Raw genomic sequence first — 11078 nt, forward strand, 5'->3', positions numbered from 1 at the left:
AACATAACCCTGTTCTAGGATTTCAAAAGAGCCCCTGTGCAGCAGACAGCAGCACCAGAACCTGGTGTATCATGACTGCTAGTTATATCATCAGCCTCCATTCTGCAGTTTCTCCTCCTTCCTTACCATCCTTGTATTTCCCTCCCATGCTTTACTTTCCCAACTCCATCCTAGATTAGATTTCTTTTAGGATAGAGATTGTGTTTTTTTTACCTAGGTCAAAAGGGCTTTGGCCCTTTATATACAGAATGCGGGCAATAAACATTTGAGTTATAAGTAAATGCAATAGATTCAATAATTTATATCCAAACAAAAGCAAACCAAAGATTTTCAGCAATTTTACAATTAATCCCAAATATCAGATCATGAGGAAAACTTTTGGCAGCTTTCTCCAGACATGCACACATTATTATTCAGTACCTTCAATACACCAACAGCCATAACTCTTATCCGTGACTGCAAAGAGCTCTGTGCATATTGGATATGATGTTGTAATTGTTACACAGAATAGATATGATGAAGGGTTCTCAATACAGCTCTGAAAGAGTTAACTTTTGTACTAAAAGCAATAAACCAAATAAATATTTTGATTTTAAATATTCATTTAATGGATTTTAAAATAATCTTCCCTGGTGTAGCAGTATAATTCTGCTTCTCTAAAAATCTATTTTTAGGTAAAAGCTGTGTAACTTTTAACCAGGGAAGGAGACTTTAAGTGACTGGACTCTGTAGCAAGTCATCTAATTAAATCTTTCCACTGGCCTACCCTTAGTAAATCTCTTGTGGATCCTGAAAAACCTCTTTCTCTGTAACCTCAGAGGAATTTTTTGGATATCAGAGATAGAGGAAAATGGATCACTGCGGAGCTAAGGGACAATGCTCAGGAAAAAGTAGAGCCATTGCTATGGCTTTCACAGAGATTCTATGACAATTATTTTGGGCTATACCACATATTGGCCAAAGTCATAGAGATAGTCAGGGGTTAATACACCTTTAATAAAATATAATATGGTATATAATAATTGTAATAATGATATTAACAACTTACCTTGGGACAGTGTTTTATTAAAGGTAGTAAGTGTTTTTTTCATTTGGTCACATACTGACTCTGTGAAGGACTCAGAGCAGGTCTCTTGAGCCAGATTTATAAAGAAGGAAAAAAGGACTCATGAAAGAAAGGTGACTGGCTCACACAACTGGTAGGTAGTAAAATCAGGATTCACACTCAGGCCTCCGAATTCTTAATTCAGTTTCTCCCAGTACCCCATTTTGCTCAGCAATTCTGTTAGCCATCGGTGAACAGAGTAGCTAGGGGTGTGAAGGGGAAAATTAATAAAAAATAACATTTCAGTAAGAGGATGATATGGGTCCAAAACTTTAGTCCCAGAACCAAAGCATGTTGCTATGCAGCATAGACAGGCTATCTAAAAGCAGGCTTGTGAGTTTCTCATAAACCCACCAGACAGTGGAATTGCCTTCCCACCCGAGACGTTTCTAGATGCAGAGATGCTGCCCAAATGAGATCTAAGAGCAAATTCAGAATTCCCAAGATTAGTAGGAAATAGGAGGCACCTCAGGGAGAGAGCTTATACAAGTCTTCCTTGGTAATAGCCTATGACCACTACGTCCAGTAAGAAGTGATACACCTGAGGGCTAGAGAGGGAAGAAGCAGAATACTGGCATACATTGTGTCACTAATTGATCAAGAAGCAGGATAAGCATTGGTGGATTTCCCCCCCTAATACTATAGCAGAAATAACTGTAAATGCCTGCTACTAACAATATGATATGCATTTTACAGAAATATAAGAGTGCAATAGTGGCCTTTGAGGTCCCTCTTAGATCCCTTTTACCAGTCAGTGCACCCATCCTGCGGCTGCTGGGAGTGTTGGCTGCTAACAGTGCACAGCTGCATCCTTCTGCTGAGAATTGTCCCCAGCAAATGAAAGCAACCTTTCCTGGAAATATCTAAAAGGTCGTGCCTTCCCCCTGAAGGTACACCACACAGGGACTGACTAACATGAGTACATCAGGGCTGCACCCTTTCCTCAAAATAGAATAGCTCTATAGAACCATTTGTTTTCCAAAATTCCCTGGGATTAGAGATAAGCAGGAGCCTAGCCTCAGCTGAATCTACATCTTTGCTTAGCTACTTTCTCTGCCTTATCCTGCTTTCCTCACTCTCAAACAGACAGGTGTTACCTGAGACCTCACTCACCCACAGCAAGTCACTACCAGAATATCCATGTCAGCCTCTGCTTCGGTAGAACAAGACATAAAACCAGGAGCAATGTGTTAATCCAAAGAGATCATATTTCCCTTGGAAATCTCCACGTATTATGCAGCAGGGAAATGAGATCTACAGATTTCTGTGTTTAGCCATATATACTTTTCTCTTTATTAAAATAGGGCATCATGTCCTATTTTTATGCCTTGGGACATATTATGGCATATTAATGACAGCCAGTACTTATTTTGATATGTATAATGTGTTAGGCTCCATGATAAGAACCTTAGTATTATGATATTTAACTTTCCCAACGACTCTCTGAAGTAGGTTCTATTATTATCATTCCCATTTTATATAAAGAAACTGTGGCCTAGAGCAGCAGTCCCTAACTGTTTTGGCACCAGGGACCAGTGCTCCTGTGAGAATCCAATGCCTGAAGATCTGAGGTGGAGCTGAGGCGGTGATGCTACCACTGGGAAAGGGCTGCAAATGCAGATGGAGCTTCTCTCGCTCACCCCACTTCACATCCTGCTGTGAAGCCTTGTTTCTAATAGGGCATGGTTTGTAGCTCAAAGGTTGGGGTTCCCTAACTAGAGAAATAAGGTATTATATCACAACGTCACATAGAGGGCATGCTTCAGAACTAGGATTTGAACCCAGAGTCCAAGCTCTTAATAACCATATAGTACTGCCTCATTATACCAAGCCAAATTCACACAAAATGATTGCTAAAATAATCAAGTAATTTGGGAAAGTTCTTTATAGACTGTCTATTTGGTCTATTCATTTGCATAAATCATGAAATTCTGCATTAATTTAGTTCATTGTAATGTCTCAATCTCCTCCCACCTAGAGAAACCTGGGTGAAGATCAGGTTTGACTCAGACATTTCTCAGGGGACAATGGTAGAACATAAGGACTGAGATCTCTTACTCTAAGATTTCAGGAGGCAGATATAAGTTCATGTACTGGAGGACGCTCATGACTAAAACTGGAACAGTATTAGAGGTTGGGTACCCAGAGAAGCAGACCCTGAGACAGGGATTTAAGGAGGATTTGTTTATTTGGGAGATGATTCCAGAAAGCATGAACAGGGGAGGGGAAAAATGAATCAAGAGTCTTTAGGAAACTCTATAGAACACATCTCTGCATCAGTCTTTCTTAATCGTATGGAAGCTGAGAGTTTGTCTGTCGACTCCCATCTGTCTTTGGTGATGATTTCTTCCCTGAGAGGTTACTTCCTGGGACTTCTGGCTGCCAAAGCAGAAGGCTCGCATGCTCCTGCAGCCTGAAAAAGCATTCAGGCAGAGAGACGTGGTGACTGCAGTAAAAAGCCATCCACATGTCAGGGAATCCACACAACGTTCACTGGTGTCAAGGGAATATGGAGGAGGCACTGACCGCATCTGGCACAGATAATAAGACTGAAACTAGGTCACGGATCCAAGGGTTTGAAGGGAGAACAGAAGCCATAATACAGTATGCAACCAACATAAAGCACACTGTGAAAATAAGAGCAAAGAGGGAAGTAGCAGACCAAGTAAATGGAAGAGACCTGAAGTGATTTTGAAAAGGGTCACTGGTAGCTATTGAGAAACACTCACTCACTTGTATTGGTGAACTGGATCCATTTACTGGGAACAGGTGTTGGACTGTTAGGACAGTGAGTGGTGATTCATATTTACCAGCATATCTGCCATTTCTAAGACATTTCTGTAAAAGACAATACTTCCCTCCCTCCAGAGTAGAAGGATAGACATCCTCAATTCTTTTAGAATAAAATGGTCTCATTTCTGCACAAAGGTATTCCTAACGATAAAAGCAAAAATCTCATGCAGTGTGAGGTATGTCAAGTATGTACATATGTGTGTGCTGTGCATGTCCATTTCATTCTGATTTCAAGTTTAAGAAGAATTTCTTGAATCCTGAAGCCCACTAGGGAATATTGCCTGTGATATAGGGGTGGTTTGCTGCTGCTATTAGATGTGTTTATCTCACTCCTAAGCTGGGGTAGGCCAAGTCCATTACTTCGAAGGATTCCATGCTCAAATAAGCCATTCTTGTAAAACTGTAAAACCAACACTTTACTGAATGTCCAGGTGCATTATGATCCCAATTAGGAGGCCCATTAACCTTCCTTGAATTTACTAATAGAAGGAGCAATGGAAATCAAAGAGGTACTGCTATACCCAATGAGCTATAGGGATGTGTTTAGGGCCTAGTTCAAGGGGAAAAAAAAAGAAAAAGAAAAGACTAAAAACGTGATTAATGATTATGGGCAAGAGTCTTGATCTGAGGCCTCAGATTAAGCCAATGTGATATTTCCAAACCAGTTGTGAGGAAGTAAAACCCGGCCTGCTTTTTCTGGCCCAAGTTATTTTAAAACTATAGGAAAAGAGAAGCTGAAGTTCAGTCCCTCAAATGCAAGTTCTTTCTAGAGATAAACTGCATCCATTAGGATCAGTCAGGTCTGCTGCCTAGCTCTGCTCGGCTCACCCTCAGCTGCCTTGACCTTTACCAAAGTCTTGAGGATCAACAAGTATCCTGGACTAAGTTTATTGATAACTAATATTGTAGTCCATATATTTGCTCTGAGTCTGTGGTTTTCAGTGACGTATGGTTGCCTCTGAAGGCCTGAAGGAATTGGAATCAGAGAGCATGGAGAGGAGAAGGTAGTATGAAAGAGATGGGAAAGTGCCCAGGTTTAGATGCAGGCAAAATCAGAATCAAATCATGGCTCCCACAAGTCCTAGTCATGTGATCTTGGGCAAGTTACTTAAATTTGCCAAGCCTAAGTGTCTTTGTCTATAGGGCGGGGGAGGGGGGGAGGGAGAAAAAGAGTTAATAGAACTTATCTCGGAGAACCTTATGGAGATAAAGTGAAATAATGCATCCTAAGTGCCTAACACAGTGCCTGTGTACTTAACAAATACACTATAAATGATAGCTGCAGCTGTTGATTGGGGACCACAATCTATGTTCCAGTTGCTGTTAGGTGCATGATATAAATTATTTTGCTAAAACATTAAAGTTATTTTATAAATAGGTATTATTATCCCCTTTTTAAGTTTAAAGAAATAAAGGTTCAGAATGTCTGAATAAATTGTTTCAGGTCCCATGGCTGGCAAGTGATGGAGCAGGAATTTAATGTTTGCTTGGCTAACACCACAGTCTATGCTCTTTGCACCGAAAGATGCTTCTTCCTCTGTCTTACAGAGGTGCTCGCTCAAATGCTCAGAACCACTGAGCATTTAACTGGATTTAGGCATTGCCAAGGGATGCTCTCTCTGGGGTTGCCATGGCAATGCCTCGTATCCATCAAAGGTGGTTATATGTGCTCCTCCCACATTTTTTATGGTATAAAGGGAGGTTTTCACACTTGTCAGAGGAAGAACACATAGATTGAGGCCCAAATTTCTCAAAATATAATCTATGGCCTGTGCTGGGTTACAAGAGTTTTCTTTATGGTCAGAGATTACAAAATGGATATCTATTTTTCAGTTCTCAGTATACATCAATTTTTTTTTAGAATAATGGCACTAAGGCCATTATTCTAAGGGTTACTGAAATTTTGTGCTCATAAAATGAAGTTAACATATCACCAGAACTTGCTAACAAGTCTGACTTTAATACCTGTTAAAGCTGCAGTGACCATATCCATAGAATAGATGATTAGAAAAAGCACAGTTTTAAGAAAGGGCCTCTACAGTGTTGTTGACAGTTAGTCCTTTAAGCTGTTGTTTATTACCAACCCTTAAGCAGTTTCTAAGCACTTTAGATATATGAAGTTGTTTTAATCTTTATAATACTCCTATGAGGTAAGTAGTCTTATTATTACCATTTTTTTTCCTGGGAAAATTGAGTCATAGAAAAGTTGAGCAAGTCACCCAAGGTTACACAGCTAATGAGTGACAAGCCAAGATCTGAAAACACGCAGTCTAGTTTGGAGTCCACACTCTTAGCTACTGGGCCTCTCTGTATTGTCTCTGAAAGTTACTGTTGGTTATATTGATTATAGATCATTTGGATAATGTTACATATTAACATATAGGTGGCTCCAAAGTTTTTAATTACTAATCTTTATATTTATTGATCATTTACTTTGTGCCAGTTGTAGTTCTAAGCACATATTAATTCATTTAATATATTAACTCATTAATCCTCACTGCAACCCTTTCACTCTCATCCTTATAGTCGTTTTGCAAAATAGAGATTGAGGAGGAGAGAGATTAAGTAACCTACACAAACTCACTTTTGCACTATGTGTAAGTCATGGGGACAGTGTTCAAACCCAGATATCTGACTCTAGACATTAGGCTCCTAACTATACCTTATCACTGTTAAAAATGAGTCATCTGCACCTGGCTAGCTCTTCTCCATCTGAAAGCAGAAACAGGTGAGTTAAATAAACTGGGAGGGATTTTAAACCCCTTGCTCTATGTCATTTTCAAAACCATGGCAAGAGATGTTGGTTAGAGTCTATTCATGGAGCAGCCAACCACAGAGGAAAAATTATCATTTTGGACCAGGCATAGTCCACTGTCAGCAAAGAATCTGGATGGGAATGCAAAGAGAATACAGGAATAGGGTGAATCTGCCAGAATAGAGGGACACAGAGCTTCAGGGCCAGACAGGCTCTGCAAGTCTCATGTGGTCCCGGGCAAGTCACTTACATTCCTTTAAGCCTTGGTTTCCTCATCAGTAAATTATGGGGGAGGACAATCCCCACTGTACAGAGTTTTCCAAAGAATGAACAAACTAACAAAAGTAAAATTCTTAGTATCATTTAGGTAGCTCATTACTATTGAATAAATGATAGTAGAAATTTTCCCATCATTCCATTTACATCATTTTTAAAAAATGAACAATATCAAATCTTGTGGCCTCACTTTCCTTATACAAGCCCTTTCCCTTATTCTTCCCTCCACTTAGACCAAATATAAGTTTTTTTCACTCTTTATCCAGCAACTTGGGAAAGAATGATATTACTAGTACTTTTGTTATAGCATATGACCTTCAGTTCTAAAGGAGTAATTGATTATTTTCACCAGTGACTCCAATATACCAACAGCTATATTGGTGGTATTTTATTTCACTGCATTTTAAACTGCTGTGGACTACCTCTGGGCCAGCTCTGTTTTATGTTATTCGGTGGGTGGCCATGGCTTTTGAGTGTGTTTCAGAGGCAAGGACTTTGCCAACCCAATCTGCATAATTCTATTTACTTACCTTGGAAGGAGAGACCCTGTCAGATTGATTGATTCTTATAGCAGGGTATATGGACCATGGGGTTCTTTTGTTTCTTTCATGGCAATGAAGGAGCAGGGCTCAAAAGCGGGGTCATTCTATTAGAGTCCAATGCTACCTGTTAGGACACAGAGCAATAGTGTCTTTGCTCCAGCAGTAGCATAAATAATGAGCATGTGCCCTCTATAGAATCCTGAAAAATTAGCTGTTTCTCATTTGAATAGTGATAAAATATATATAGAAATTAGATTTCCCTCAGTGTCCTCATTCTTCCTCATCAGGCATCCCTCTAGAATCATGGTTTTAGTTTGCATTAACATCACTTAAAGACTTTGCAAATGATGCGAATTCCTAAGACTTATCTCCAGAAATTCAGGTCTAGTGGCTACTGGGCGGGGCCCAGGTTACCTATAGATTTAATAGGTTTGCCAATCCTCTCCCCTCTCCATACTTGCCCCTCAGATTTTGATGTAAATGGGTCATTGTATTTGGGGAAGGAGTGTTTTAACAAGCTACATACATTTTTAGTTTGTTTTGTCCCTTTGTTACAGGGTGAGTTTCACAGAAAGCTTAGACAGTCTCACAGAAATAATTTAATTATTTGAAATTGATACGAAAAAGTCACAGGAATGGTATTTTGTTTCAGTGGCACAGAAAAGAAAGATCAGGGACTTTGGAGTTAGCAACCCTTAATTCAAATCCAGATTTGATAAATAACAACCTGAGTGACCTTGGGGAAATTAGTATCTCTGAGCCTCAGTTTTTCATCTATAAAATGGAAATAATAGCCTGTGAGAGTTTACACTAAAGGTTAACTGAAATATCTTGGTTGAATATTAAACAGAAACAAAGATACCCACTTGGAGCCTATTTAGGATAGTTCATCAGTGATGCTGAAGTGCCCCTTCCTTTAAATGATATCAATGCATTTCTACAAGGAAAAAGAATAAAGGTCAGTGATGCTCTGTTGGGTTAAAAAGAGTTTTCCTGGAGATTTTGCCTCTTTTTTTCTTTTTCATTCCAAGGAAGAAAATGAAGGCTGGGCAGACTGCACTACAGACACAAAGGAGGAGTGACCAGAGGAAGCCCAAGTAAGTGATGACCGATGGCCCTGCACCAGCTCCTGAGGGAGTTCAGGCATCCAAAGAAGCAAAGAGCCCTACGATTAGAGGTTAGAGGCTGCCGGAGTGCCCATGCTCTCATGGTTCACCCAGCCAAGGTGACCCTCAAACATGCAAGACAGTGAGCAGGCAGACTGAGCATGAAAAATTCGCTTTTGTGGGTCTTAATCTGTCCTGGGTATTATCTGCTGAGGGCAAAGCAGGTACTCCTTTGATAAGATGAGAAAGGTACTGAGATACATTCTCTTGCACACAAAGTTCTGCCCCAAAATATCTCCTCCTATCTAAGGCATTGCAGGCTTCTGTGAAAATGAGAATGCTACCTTAGATCATTAATAGTCATTTATTGGTGATTAATACCAAATATACAAGCTCAATGTTGCAGAGTACGGTTCTGAGAAAGTCACAGATAATGAGAGGAACACACTTTCATTTTAAATTTTCAGAGAGAGAGAGACAATGGTCCTAAGTAGAAAGTATGACTTCGAGAGGTGGGATTTGTAATTTATAAAAAAATATATATATTTGGTTATTCAGATGACCAACATATATTGGTCATATATAGTCTTAGTCTAAGGTTTCTGACCCACAGGTCCCAAATCCCTTGGAATTCCTAAATGTTGAGAGCTATAAAGTTTTCTTTTATTATGTTAATGAGTGACTTTTGGAAAGCTCTTAGAGATCAGGGCTGGTTGCCAATGGAGTCAACCATATGATTAGAAAGTTGAAACTTTCATTCCCACTTCCTGACCTTCCAGAAGGGGCAGGGCCTAGAGATGAAGTTCAATCAGCAATGGTCAATGATTTAACTAATCATGCCTGTGTAATAATGCCTTCATAGAAACCAAAGAAGATAAGAGTTCAGAGAGACTTCGGGTTTGTGAACACGTGGAGATTTGGGGAAAGTGGAGTGCCTGGAGTGGGCATAGACGCTCAGTTCCTTTCTCCATACCTTGTCCTATGCATCTCTTCTACCTGACTGTTCCTGAGTTATAGCCTCTTATAATAAACCAGTTATCTAGTAAGTAAAATGTTTCTCTGAGTTCTGTGAACCACTGTAGCAAATTAATCAAACCTAAGATGTTGGAATCTCTGATTTGTAGCTAGTGGATCAGAAGTGCAGATAATAACTTGGACTTCTCACTGGTGTCTAAAGTGGGGTGAGGGAGCAGTCTTGAACGACTAAAGCCCTTTACCTATGAAATCTAATGTTATCTCCAGTAGTGCCAGAATTGAGTTGAATCATAGGATACTCAGCTGTATCTAAATATTACTAGGTGGTGGTGTGGTAAACACCTCCCCCACTCCACACACTAGAATTGGGACCAGCAACCTAGTAAGAGATGGATAGGCCTTAGTAAAAATATAGAACAGAGTAGGACATGGAGCAGTTTGGAAACCACAAGAGCATCCTGAAGTAGTAGAATAATGGGTTCCGGCAACTCTGCAAAGGACCTATAGTTTTTATTACTGCTATAGAGGAACATGATATGCTTTCTAGTATGGAGGAATATAGCCTAAGCCTCTCTCTGCCTCAACTCTAAATTTTGCTGTATAAGCTAGATTTCTCTGTCCACACATAAGTGGAATCTTATGGGTCCCTTTCTAGACATGAGAGTGAAAGATTATATAAGGATCAGTTTGTGTTCATTCAACTTGGTTTATTATTTATCCACAATTTCCACTTCAATTTGGTTTTGTTTGTATGTATTATTTTATTCTGGAAGTCTTGCCTCCCTAAGTCACGATCTCTTTGAGAGGATTGGGTCCTACATTCTTTAGCATCTCCCCAGTGCAGAAGACCTGATGGACACTGAGGAAATGCCAGGTGATTGATTACTTACTTGATCCTTTCAACAAATGTTTATTTGGTCCCAGTTCCTATGGTTGACTCACAGTTTCTGTGCCTGAGAGGTATTAAGGCTCAGGTCCTAAGAGCAAGCTTTGCTGGGCTATTCAAACAAGGATGAAGTAAGAATAGTGTGTGGTGAGAGAGTACTGTATCTGCAAAATGTATCTTTGAAAATATAGATTATATCAAAAAATGCCAAAGTTTCCAATGATGCCACTCATTACAGTCTGGAAGTCAAATGCAATTGGTGACTGTCACAAATACCCTGTTGATTTTTGCTTTTCTGCTGCTCGTATGATTCTGGCTAGCCTCTTATAGTACTATCACAGTAATCAGGCATGTGTCCATAGAGTTTAAAGTTATTTATTCACATTTTTATTGAATAACTATTATGTGCAAGGCACTTTGCCAGAGATTGGAATGTGACTTTAGAGAACAAAGAACATGAGTTTATTACTAATCATCTACCAAAAAATTCCCCAATCCCTCTGCCACTCTATCCATATAATGGAAGCAAAAATGGGTACTACCGTATACTCATTGCCCACTGTTGGTGGACTGTTGTCTGTATTTTCTCACTTAATCCATGAAACAAAACTTCATAAAACTAAAGCATAGAAAGTTAAGG

The sequence above is a fragment of the Rousettus aegyptiacus genome, unplaced genomic scaffold, assembly GCF_014176215.1.
Source record: "Rousettus aegyptiacus isolate mRouAeg1 unplaced genomic scaffold, mRouAeg1.p scaffold_m13_p_5, whole genome shotgun sequence".
NCBI lineage: Eukaryota > Metazoa > Chordata > Mammalia > Chiroptera > Pteropodidae > Rousettus > Rousettus aegyptiacus.